We start from the raw sequence: 13,621 nt of genomic DNA, 5'->3' as shown, positions 1-13,621 counted from the left end.
AACGATTAAATAGATTCATTTCAGTCTGGAGCAGAAATTATTAGTTGACAAGGGGAAAACTTAAATTTCCTGTGAAGTTTCTTCCTTCCCTTCTTGGTGAAAATGTTGCTTCCTTCTTAGCCAGCTTTCAAGATTCATTGTAGTTTAGATGTATTGTACTTTGCTTTTTCTTTATAGAAAATTAAGTGTCTTTCATCCTAGAGCGTTCAAAGGGAGGCCCCGTAGAACACGGTCTGAAATGTTCATTCTCCAGTCTCATTGTTAACGACAGAGCTAAGACCAGAGGTCAGCCACTGATATAAAATTCCTCACCTGTCTATGACAAACATCACAGCTCTCCTCCAAGTTCCCGTGGCCTCTCCCCTTGCTGCTGCCTTGCTTTACCCAATTCCAACTAGAAATACTCCTTTGATGATCAATGGACATTTCCCTCCCAAATAGGTAAAAAGAAAAAAAAAATCTCAGTATTCATACTCAGAGTTCCATTTTGCTAGTTTGGGTACCTTGTGCATATAATTTGGCCTTTCTAATATGTAGTTTAGTTGTCATAAAATAAATCTTAAAATAGCATTCTTTTATTTGAATTGCGGTAGACTCATTTGAAAAAACATTCATTTCTGACAGATCTCACAGCAGAAAAAGTCTGAAATCAGGATTCCGGAACAGAGCAGTTTGGGTGCAGACCCTCTTCTGAGTTACAGGCTACTGTTGTTGTTGTTTTTTTTTCCCCTCATGTTCTCATATAATTAAACTTGAGTGCAAGACATCTCTCATCACCAAATGAAGCTTGAGTATTGGGAATGGGTTAAATCTAATTCAGTTGTTGGCCAAAGGGGTCCCAAGGGAAGCCCCAAATAATGCAGGCTGATTCAAAGGCTATGAGTTGCTCTCCCCAAACTGAAGGCAAGGCCCTATAGCTGAAAATAATGCCTGCATAACTCATTGAACATAGCTGGTGCGTACCTAGAGCCTCCACCCATACCAGTGTTGTTGCAGGAAGGTACTCTGTGAGCCAACCAAGGAGAACGGTAAAAAGCAACCCAACTACAAACCCTTTGATTTACAATGGTGTCCACTTTGCAAGACAGCACAAAGCTTGTGGAAGTAACCGATCAATATTTTATTTGAGTTAAGGCCCATGACATGAGATGAAACCCATACCTGACACTGCTTGAGTGACCAAGTGTGGACTCCCTCCCCAAAGCCCGGACAGTAAACAGCAACCACTTGGGCCCCACCACAGCGGCTGCCCACCTGTTGAGCGAAACCTGGTTCCAGTTACATTCAGAAGCTCCACCCCCACAGAGTAACAAGGAAGTCACTGATTGGACTGTTACACTGACGTATTTTGGGGGAAGGGTTTTTGCCCCAGGTATTTTACCTGTTGGGGGAACAAAGGTGATTCATTAAATTCAAGATGACTGAGTGACCAGAGCTCGTGTTGTCTAATTTTTATTTTCCCACGTGGGTAAGGTACAGTATGGCTAGCCTATCTCTTCTTATCTCTTTCAATCTCTTCCTATCTATTTCTTACTCCTATTACCAGGAGAACCCTTTCTTTTATTAACGTTGGCTCAGGCGGCCAACAACCAAGAACCTGGGACTAGATAGCCCAGGGACTTGGGTTTAATCTGAATACTACTATTCTATAAATGAGTCATATCAATAAAGTGACTTTGTGTATGTGTGTTTCAAGAGTCATACATTTTATTTTATTATGTTTAAAAAGCATTTATTTATTTATTTTATGTATATGAGTATACACTGTAGCTGTACAGATAGTTGTGAGCCTTCATCTGGTTGTTGGGAATTGACTTTTAGAACCTCTGCTCGCTCTGGTCTGCTCCACTTGCTCTGGCCCAAAGATTAATTTATTATTATAAATAAGTACACTTTATCTGTCTTTAGACACCCCAGAAGAGGGCATCAGATCTCATTAAGGGTGGTTGTGAGCCACCATGTGGTTGCTGGGATTTGAACTCAGGACCTTCGGAAGAGCAGTTGGTGCTCTTATCCGCTAAGACATCTCGCCAGCCCAATACAAATAAAGTGACTTCTAATGGCATCCTTCTCTACTCACAGATCAGTCAGTGTCTTGCTCAGTCATTACCAAGAAAGCTTCCTCCTGCTGCAGACAGAAATAACAGCAAGCATAGCCAGATATCACTGCACACACACACACAAACACACACACACACACTCACCACACATACATACACACATACACACACTTACTACACACATACACACACACACACACACACACACAGAGAGAGAGAGAGAGAGAGAGAGAGAGAGAGAGAGAGAGAGAGAGAGAGAGAGGACAGAGACAGAGAGACATCAGTGTTTTTAAAGACTATCCAAGGGCAGGAGTCTGACAATGTTCTTACAGACTTGCAGCCAGCAGGTCTTAATTGCACATGGTGCTTGGGATCTACTTCAGACTCAGGGTCTCACATGTTTGGCAAGTGATTTACTACCCTCAAGGTCTGAGTTGCTGTGAGCTTTAGGGGAAGGAGCAGGGCATGTCCTCAAATAATGAATGTGACCTGGGTCCCTTGGCTGTTGTTCATTCTCTGTGAGCGACTGAGACAACTTTTATGCTACATTAGAGGTAGAAAGAGATTACTTTTCATCAACTGTTGAGTTTTCACAGAGAAAGCTTGCTGGCAAGTTATACAAAGTCCACTGTGGTTTTGTGCAGGCTTCTTTCCCTTTGTGTCTAAGGGTGGGAAGGGTGAGGCATGGCTGGGCGACTACGTCAGACAAAGAGAACAAATGTTCTCATGCTCTTAAAGATAGAGGAGGGCCCAGACTCCAGCATTTAATGAGACGATGCAGGTGCCAGGCTGGTCTCAGTCTTCTGAAAGAAGAGCATGTCCTATGCCTTCTTCCCAATAACTTACTAAACAGCTATAGTGTAGACTGGTCACGCTCTTCACCATAGAGAAATAGCATTCCCTTTTGCCAAATTGTCCAGAGGGTTCACCCGTATTCATGACAGGTGTTTTTATTTCACTTTCAAACTTCTCTGAAAAGCTTTTGGCATGCACACATGGTTGGCGTGGGAGCATCACCTGAAGGAAGCGCCAAGTAGCAGAAAGCCTTTTCTTTGGCTAATAAAATTGTCCGACCTCTTTCCTTACAAACGTCTTCCCTCTGCTTCCAGGAATTCCTTATTTTGAGAGGTCTAAAATGGCACATGCCAACATCTACTTAGTGAAAACTTAACTCTGTTCTTTGAGAGAATGCAGTGTAAAAAGCTGCATATGCTTCCTCGGCCACGCTCACAAGGAGTCTGGGTTGCTTCGTCAGATTCATCGTCATTCCTGCCTTTGGTCAGACCACAGCCATTTCTGTGAAATGTAGACAGTAGCCGGACTTGCTCAGCTGGCTGCAACTCTTTTCCTGATCAGTGGCTTGCTTCGTTTGCAGCTCCCTGGCTTTCTATTTTCTCGACACCATCACCACTTGTCATTGTAACCATGTTTCCCCTTTTCATCATGATTTTTGCAGTTCCACTAAAGAAAGGTGCAAATGCAGGACCAGACGCTTCTTTGGAATGCTGTGGCTGGGAACAGCACCGTCCTCTGTGTGTACATTCAGTGACTCCTTGGTTGTAAAGTGTCTCTGGCTGGAGAATCCTTTCTGAGGGCCAATCCTTGCCTCAAGGCAGACTCTCATCCACTGTCTTCCATGCATATTCTTTGCCAATAGGAATTTTGTAATCTTTCTGTGTTCAGTAGTGCTTCTTAGAAATTTCTACCCTCTGCTTGAGCATGAATACAGGAGATACAAATTGGATAAGGTAGCAAGTCCTTTTGTCTCTACATTTTATAGATGGCTTACTTTTTGGTTCAGGTCCACGGCAAGTTGCAGAGGCTATCTTATTTCTAACTCAGAGAGTCTACTGTCTCTTTGTTGGTTCTTAGTACTAACTGGTGGCCCTCAGAGGTTGCTATGCTGGTATGCAAAGATTAAGTGGTCGTCTGTAGAAGTGGGCCTCTGTGAGGGTCCCTATTACCAGGACGTAATTTTGGATAGACTCAAGAGGTGAAAAATCAGTTTGATATTAGATCACCATGAAATTTTATAATTTTCTTACGTTTGGAGAAAGAAGTAAAGTTGTCCAATATTCTCCCTTTAGCAGCTATTGGCATGCAAAGTTTGCGGAATCAAACTCTGAATATAATCGAGTTGTAATTCTCATGATTTGTGTGCTTAAATGCCACTGAAGGCTGCGGTCAAATCAAGGGAAATTCATTGATTTTAGTTTCTTTACCTGATCCTTCTCTTACCTTCCTGTGCATTCTGAAATGCTGCTTCTCATGATACAGGTTTGTTCAGCATCCTGCATCTCTCCCTTTGAAAGGACCTCTCTTAAGAGAAGGTTATGCCTGCATTCACAATGGTCAAACCTATTTAGACTGGCCATATCAAGGGTGGTGGAATCAAACCCAGCATGGGTGGTACAGTTTGGTGCATTTGATTCTAAGCTGTGGGAAAGATAGCACAGAGGAACTTGGATCCTAGTTTTGGAGCTGAAACCACCATATATATTTTGAAGAGTTTTGTGTGATGGCAGGTCATAGTATTTGCCGTCAAAGCTGTCCTGAAAAGCAGTCAAGGCATAGGATTACCCCACACTTATTCAACTATGCACCCTATCTTCATAAATCCTGTCCTCATTGCATTAAAATTGAGTGTCAATGTACCCTAATCTGACTTTCTCATTTTAAATCAGTTTTTAGTTAACAGTAGATCTAGGCTATAAATATCAAGACGGGAATTTGGCGAAATGTGAATTACATCATTGATGGGCAAACTAGCACGTTATTAAAAGTTCTTAGAAGTCACTTGTGTTTCAGCAGTGCTCACAGGACAGGCTTTGTGTAAACGGGTTTCAGGATATAATTACCGAATTTATTTGAAAATCACATCCAACAAATATAAAATCCCATCAGTTCTCTATAAATTTTAATGGGGTTGACTCTCAACATAGAGGTACATGAAAAGGAAGGGGATGAAATCATTCTTCACTTTAGCCTGGAACAAAGTGTAGCTTTCCTCAAGTGTTTAAATAAGTCACCACTTACAAACCTTTCTAGAAGGAGTATGGTAAAGTGAGCCCATGTCTAATGAAGCCTGTACAAAACTCTAACTTTGAGGTAAGAACTTTTCATCTTAGTTTAACTAGCTGTTGTTGTATGTGTTCATATCCTCAATTCATTCTCACCTTTGTGTGCATGTGATGTATATGCATATGTGCAGGCATGTCTAGCTACAGCTATAGATGTGTAAACAGAGGCCAGAGGAGGACAACAGACACCTTCCACTATTGCTCTCCAACTTATTTTCTGAGACAAGGTCTCTCAATGCTCATCATCTAGGCTATGGTGGATGACCAACAAATACTTAGGCTCTACCTGTCTGTACCCTAAAACTGGGATTACAGGGGCATCTAGTCATGCCTGGTTGCTCACTTTCATTTAGACAATACCTGTTTTTACGTGTGTGTGTGTGTGTGTGTGTGTGTGTGTGTGTGAATATGGAGGACAGCCACAGTTTGGTGTGTTATTCCTTAGGTCTACCTTACTTTTTTGAGACAGGACCTTTTACAGTCTTGGACCTAGCTAAGCATTCCAGGTAAGGTCTAGAGATGATGAACAAATGCTCATGGCAATGATTCTTCATGAAGCCTATGTGAGTGCAGCTGGGACTTTGTATTCATAGGTTCAGGAGGAAGACTGATGTATTCAACTTGCTGATAACTCCAATTACAACACATCAGAAATGTCAAAGGGTCAACTGCTTAGTGACTCTTCAGAAAAAGCTGAGAGGATGCACATTGCGACTTTTAGAACTCCTCTTCTCTTCTCTGACTCTCCAGTGCTTCTCTCTATTGCAGTAGAACTTGCATTTCTGTGGGAAGTAACCACCACATGTAGTCTGGATGAGAAGTGGTTCCCAGATTTTCCTTTAACTGCAGGGGACACATCAGAACACTCTACTCAAATACATTCAGTGTGCGGCCCTCTGACCCATGCATGCCACCTGGATGCTGACCTTAAGACTCAGAGGATGTGTTAAGAAGTAGGAAATATTAAGAGTTCAGACTTTCTCAGAATAGCACTGTGTTCCCCAAAGCTGCTAAAACCCACTGACTAATCATCACCACACTAGGAAACCCAGTGTTAACATTATCACAATTAAATTATTTGTTTTTGAAATGGGGGTGGAGGGCTGTATGTTGATGCCTCTGACAAAATTGGGAAAGCAGAATGGATCTTACAATCACTTTATAGCCTTCTTCTCTTTACAAAAAGGATGCTGGAGCTGAAAAAGAAAACAACTCAGGGTGGAAACAAAAAACTTAAACCACTGACTAACTTACCCAAAGTGATTGTGATCCACCACCCACTCACCATTGTATCTACGTAACACTGCTATCTACATCATTTCACCCATCAGTTCCTCTTCTCTGTCCTCTAAATTCTCTATTCCCTCCCCTCCCCTCCTTTTTCCCTCCCCTCCCTCCCTTACCTCTCCCTCCCCTTCCCCTTCCCCTCCCTTCTCTACTTTTCCCTTCCCTTCCCTCTCTTCCCCTCCTCTTGATTCTTCCTCCCCCTCCTCTCCCTTCCCCTTCTCCTCCCTTTACCCCTCCCCTCTCTTCCCTTCCCTTCTTCCTTTCCTTCTGTCCCCATGAAAGATTAAATGCTTGTCCAGGTTAGTCCAGGTGGTTTCACAAACAGCCCAAGATGGAAACTGATACCAATGTTTGATTTTGGGGAAGTTACCATCCCCAGAGAGAGAATATGTGAAAGACTGCTCTGAATGTGGTGGCTGCTCTCCTGTGTAAAGTGGAGACAGAGTGAAGACAGTTCTTACTGACCAGGTAGGATGAAGAGGACTTCCCAGACAGGGCTATTACTAGGTCCTGTGAGTCACCGGCTCTCTGACTTTGGGAGGAAACAAATGTGGCAGTTCAACTCTGGGAATTTGTTTATCTGTAGATAGAGCTGCACTCAGACTTAATATCAGTAGCAGGGGCTTTGTGGGGTGGAGGGCAGAGCCTGCTTTTAGCCCTCAGGAATTCAGGGCACTTGGTGGCTGCTTGTGGAGGGTGTGATGCAGGGCAGGTGAAAGAGGGTGTCACTGAGAAACAGGCTCTGTAGCCAGGTTGCCCAGACGAGAATTTCTGATCTGTGACTTTGAGTGCCTTGCTTAACTCATGCTTGAACATCTTTCTTGTTAAATGAGGCTCGCTAAAGTTTCTTCAACTTGAACAGTGTGTCTCTATAATCCAGTGCTAACAACTCTAATAAAAATATTGGCTAAAATCTGAGGAAAACTCAGATAGAACAAAACCACCTTCCAATGGGGACAGTTTATTTGTTCTTTTAGTGTCTCCTTCTGAGTGCACAGTAGGTGCTTAGTGTGGCTCCCAGTAGGAAGACAATATTTGACTCAGACTTTCAAGAACAACTTAGGTAGTATTGACTTTAGATTTATAGCTCTCTCTGACTCCTTTTATCTTTTTCTTTCTAAAATGCTTAAGTGTATAGAGAAATGAAAACAGAGATTTGTGTGCCAAGAATCAAACAAAAAAATACCAGAAAAGTGTGAGAGTCAAGGCTTGATAATGAAAGCTATGGGCACCTGAGGTTTCTTACAGGAAGCTCTGGGTGCATTTATCATTCCAAATTAAGCTCCAACCAGAAATAATGAGCGTGTGGATTTAAGAATGTGCAGGTTGTAACTTACATTAAGCACATATAAATCTGCCTTAGAGTCCATCTCCTTTCCTTGGTTAGGAGTCAACAAACACTGAAAAAACAAGGTTTTCTTAGCCTGTGCTGGCTTTGGTTGTTGAGCTGGGACATCCAGAAACCTTGATGAAAAGTCAGTTATTGTACCCATTGCAAACCTTAATTGTGCCAGGGATGTGAGGGGATTTACCATGATCATAGCCGACAGTTCTGGCTTGGTGTCACGAGCTTCTGATTTGCTGGACCTTGCTTAAGTGGGAGCTTGGTTTTGTTTTCAATTTTAGCTCTAATATTTTCTTTGTTCAGAACCAATTGTCCTTCCCCAGATGGTTAGCTGTTCTTTCTTTCAGTTTTTTAAGTAACCTTGAGAGACTTTTACACAACAAGTGCTTCAGCTTGAGTCACAGGACTGCAGCTCTCCGTACCAAGTTTTCCTTGCCCCCGAGGCCCTTTGGCAACAGCCTTCCTGATATGAATACCATTTGTATTTTTGCCTACAGTTTTAATAAAATCTTTCTGCTGGAATCAGCATTGCTCCTTCCAAGTTGTTGCTTGCCTAAGAATGCGATGCCAGTAAGTGCCACCATATGAGAAAATGTCTTGCAAAACCTGTGTCTTCAGTTTTGTGTACCCCCTAGGACCCCAGGTTACCAGGTTACATAGGCTCAGCTGAATGTTTTTATAAGTTATAGCTTTTTTAAAAAAATTTTTCTTTTAAAGGTCTTTTAACAAGTACAGGGATAGACATTTCTGTAAGTGAAATAATGAGAAGCAAATCATTGATATTTTCCTTGACTTCTGAAACCTCTCTTAAACTAAAAACTTACATGATCACAGTCTCCAGGGAAGTGGATCGCTGCTGCAGTCCACTGGAGGGGAAGAAGTGTTTGTTTGTTTAAACACTCACCTGGCCAACTTGCTGGCCACTCACTCTTTCCTCATCCTCTGGTTCTTCCTCCTATGCCAGTTGGCGTAGAGAGTCTTGCTAAGGAAGCTGTAGTGAGTGCATCAGTTCACAAATGCACACTCCTTAGCATCTGAGAAGGGACAAGAATAGAATCAGCCTTAAATCCATCCCAATTGTATCTAGCTGAATGGATATTCAGCTGAATGGATATTCAGCTAGATACTTTCAGGTGGCCACAAAAACCATCTTTGCTTTAAAAATAAAATCATTAGTGGTATCATAGAAATTAGTTTAGCTGATGGTGATTGTGTCTTCATTTTGTTTGGGTAATTTTTCCTCTTATTTTCAAGTTGAAAAGATACTCTGTGTTCTCTCTGTAAGACAATACATGTTTTGTTTTTCAAAACCATATCCAGATATTAGAGGGGGAAAAAGTTAAAGTTGCTTCATTCCGAGTAGCTCGAGACGGTCTTTCTGGATGACTGGGCTTTAGGTTGTTTCTCAGGTTGTGCTCTCAGAGACCTGGGTCAGATGATAGATTACGGTTTCTTTTTTTTAATGAGAAGAGTGTAGTTATGAGTTGCTTTTGAGAGATGTTGGCTTAAACAATGTTGAGCGTGTTTCCCTCATCTAGGCGCCTCAGGACATGGAACATCTGGTTATGTTGTAAGGATCTGTGGGCAATACAGCTCATACTCATGAAACTGGACTTCTGCTTTTTAAAACAAAGCAAAAATCTTGAAAATTCTAACCATTGTGCATCTACCCATATATTTCATACAAGTAGAATAATAAAATTCAACAAAGGCTTTATCTTACTTTTATATTAATATCAACAATACGTGTACATTTTCCCGTATTCAGGAACAGTGCTCTGCCCTATTGTTACAAAATGTCATTTGGATATTCTCTGTACTTGGTACTTGTTACATAAGGAAAATTTCATTTAAGTTTCTATTGTGCAGTAAGCATATATATTCACCCATATCAAATTACCTTCACTTTCTTACCCTTTCTCTCCTTTTGGTCCCTGGGTCAGTTTGCATTTGTTTTCATGTCGTATATACATATCTAATTTCATTTACATAAAATCTAGGTGCCAGATTTAAAAGAAAATGCACAACATTTTTCTTTCTGAGATTGCTCTAACTTTCTCTATTAAATATAACAATATAATTTTGCTCTTTAGGACTGAAAAATTCCTTTATGAATTCATACCACATGCTCTATCTCCTACATTGTGGCTGTATTCTATGCATCTGAGTGATCATAATATTTACTTGCAAACCAAATTTACCCAAAATGAAAAACGAAAATATTTACACTAAAGAAATAGTTTACAAAATACATTAATTCATCAACAGTATTTTCAAAACTATGACAAAATCAATAAGCATGTATATATACACATATATATCTACTCTAAAGTGTAGAAATGATTCATGAAAAGAAAAGGAGCTGGTATGAATTACTAGCAGAATTTGCTCAACCTCACACAAATGCAGGCATATATGGACATCATATTATGTTGTTTAATTCACTAGGCTGTTAAAGAATTGGGAGAGTCACAAAGCCTATCACTGGCAAATGTTTGAAAAATTCATCAAGAAAAGTGTGAGCTGGAATCATACCTACATCCTCACTCTCTCTGTACAGATATTCAAGGAAGACAAATTTCTGCTCTCTGCTTTTCCTTAAAAATTTACCACTTTGAGGAAGTCTAGATCACTGAGAAACATGGAGGCTCCCTGAAACCTTTGAGTTACCAGCAAAAACAATGAATTTGAATAAAGTATTGATTAGAACACAAATATTAATCAAGCTTTTCCTAAACGGAGCCTTTCCACTTCCACGTCTAATGATTAGAACAACTTTATATCTCCAGAGTCTCCTGGCCTGGCTAGCTTGTCCCAACTGAAAATCTTTCTAATCAATTTAAGCAAATGAAGGACACGTTTTAAAAATCAGGATTTCTACTCTGGGAAATAATGGCTGTCTTCCTGCACTTAAAGCTTTTATGCCTATTATGTTACCACAATGAGTGGAAGGTTTCTTCTTTATAAAAAGTTGTTCTATTGTGAACAGACAAGTTATCTGGGAAACTAGATGCACCCACAAGCCAGAAGATTCCTGAGAGAATAGACAACCTTGCTGACGTGTACCTGATGCCTATGGCCAGTTGTACAGGGTCAGCTCCTGCCCCCTTTCTAGTGATACGTTGCATTATCAGGGCTATGTGAGCAGGGCGCTCCATTACGTGTGGATCGCTTGAGGACCTCACAAGTGTCATTTCTTCCAAGGTGGTCCAGCACAGGAAGACAGGTAAAGCAAAGGATGAAGTATTTCCAAGTCAGTAGCACTTGGATTTGAAATAAGACAGTAGAATTCCACTAATGGATATGAGTAAAATAACAAAAGAAGTGATGACAAGTTAAATATTAAAGACAAATCAGGCATGGTCTGCTCTCATGCCTGCTCTTAATTGCCATCCAATGTAGTCTATTGGGTAATTCTCTTATTTTGATGAAGGTTTTGCAATAATGGAAACAAAGGGAAGAGGGAAAAGAAAATCTACCCACCTCATAGATGACGAACACATGATTCTGATTACAATTTATAACATGGTTTCTCTTTATTTAGAGAGAAAGAATGTGAGTTATTCATTGAAAAATATTCCGTTTGTCAAGTGGAAGTTCTCCAATGGCTGTATATCTAGAGAAAAAAATGATTTGTATATAGATGGATCAGATGACTTCAACTAATTTTAAAATGAGCGTACCAGATGATATTTTTTCTTACTGTGATAGAGCTAATTTTATTGTTTTGAATAAAGGAAATGCACATGACTTGCTTTTTCTGTTAGTTTTAAGACAGAAGCAAGCGCTAAACTTTGAGGGTCCACAGGTTGCCATGTCACATGTGTGCATGCTACTGTTCTGAAGATCACTGTTGTTGACAAGGTGCATGGGGTTGCTCCTGTAAGCTTGGCTCTTGATTCTGCCGATAGAGAAGCCATTTCAATGTAGAAATATACGTGTTCACAAATAGCAACAGGATAACAAGTTGTAGTGTAGCTTCACCTGAAGCCAGTAGGAATTTTCACTGTAAGTGAACAGCCAATCTCAGGATTCAGAGGGCTTCAGAGGACACAACAAAACATTAGCTTTAGTCCTTGTTAGCAGCCATGCTGCCTTGAGGACATCATACGATATGTGTCTTCTGAGCCAGAATGAATTCAGAGATAATTCAGGATCAAGGTTGAGAGCCTTGAGTTCTAGGGTTTATCTTAACAATGCTCTGCCTTCCACTTTGGACTATTTCTGAGTTGTGGCACTCTATTGGGGGTGGTGGCGGCTAACCAATAGTCTAGGCATCCCTTAGGTTTCTCTCTCCTATTCTCTTCTTTTATCTTATCCCCAAAGGCCCCCCTTCCCTTTATATTTTGGAACCTCTAGGGCAATAAGTGCAGACATATGCCACAGATTACAAGAGTGTTTTTAATTCAAGAAAACATTAAACTTTTCTGTTTGGAATGAGAAAAATTATAATTCAAGCAATCACCAAACAGTACATTAGTACATTGAGAGCTTTCTTATGTGGTTTCCTCACTCTGGAGATGCTGATGGACTTGCTTGTCTAATCTGGTGTCTTTATGAATGCTCGATGCTTTGATGCCACACAGCTTTGAGTTCCATGTCCATTAGCATGCGTGCAGTGTCCTCCCAGAAACCAGGAAATACAATTAATATGGCAAAATACAGGTGTGGCCAGAGAGCTGAGAAGTAGAATATCTTCATAAATGCTGCAGGCTGCAGAGTTTGTTTTGGCAACCTTGCCAGCTTCATTCCAACTACTTATCACGATCCTGTTGCCAACAGCCAACTCTTAATTTTAGTTTTGAGAATATAACATAATTACATCGCCTCTCCTTTTCCTTTCCTCCCTCAAAACTCTCCTACATGCTGATTGCCCACTCTTCTTAAAGTTCATAGCATCTTTTCCCACTAATGCTATTGTATGCATATATGTATGTATGTATATATTCTTAAATGTAGTCTGCTCAGTCTATATAATGTTACTTGCATGAATACTTCCAGTCTTGCTTGTTTTTTCCACTTTTGATGGTTAGTTACTCTGTTTTTCTAAATAGGTATCTTTAAATCTCCCTTTAAAGGAAATTTTTATTGGCATGGGAACCCTTGTCCTTATACATGTGGAAGACATATTGATTTTGCTTGTCTTTGTAGATATTGTGTAAGGAAGGACAGAGTAGAAAAATACTAATGTTGCATTATCAAGCTTATACACATTCTAAAAATACATGAATAAGTGACTTTTTTTTTTTTTTTGGAATAGGAAGTTGCTCCCTTATGTTCAAATGGCTTCTTTGATGTTTCTCAGTGTGTGTTCTGGGTCAGCCTCATTAGGATAGAAGTGTTTGCTAATCACATGTGGCAATACATCTAGGCAGAAAGAACCATTCATAATGTGAATGGCATGTTAAAATTTGTGTTTCAGATTAAAATCCCAAACAAAAGATGAAGAGGATGGGTCAAATTCCTGAATCTATTTCATAATCATTTGTTTACTGGTTGTATTTTAAATAAAGGAAATATTATCTCAAATGAAATCATCCACATTAAACTAAATGGAATGATCAAAATTGAGTCAGTGACCAAGAAAAATTTATCTGAGCTCTGTGATGTGCTTAATACTGTTGCAAATTCCAAGGAATGCATGAAGGCCATAAGAATTATATCTGTACATGATGTTCTTTAAATATTTTATTTAAAAAGTATTTTTTGTGTGTGTTCCTATGCACGTGTCTTTTTGAGTGTGTATGCATGTGCATGTGTGTGTGGTGGTATGTACATGTGTGTGTGTACACTTGTGTGGATTCCTTTCTTGACCTCTCTTCATCATTTTCTTTTTTTTTTTTTTTTTT

Source organism: Mastomys coucha, unplaced genomic scaffold (assembly GCF_008632895.1).
Source record: "Mastomys coucha isolate ucsf_1 unplaced genomic scaffold, UCSF_Mcou_1 pScaffold23, whole genome shotgun sequence".
Taxonomy (NCBI): domain Eukaryota; kingdom Metazoa; phylum Chordata; class Mammalia; order Rodentia; family Muridae; genus Mastomys; species Mastomys coucha.
Note: the sequence above shows the minus strand (reverse complement) of the source record.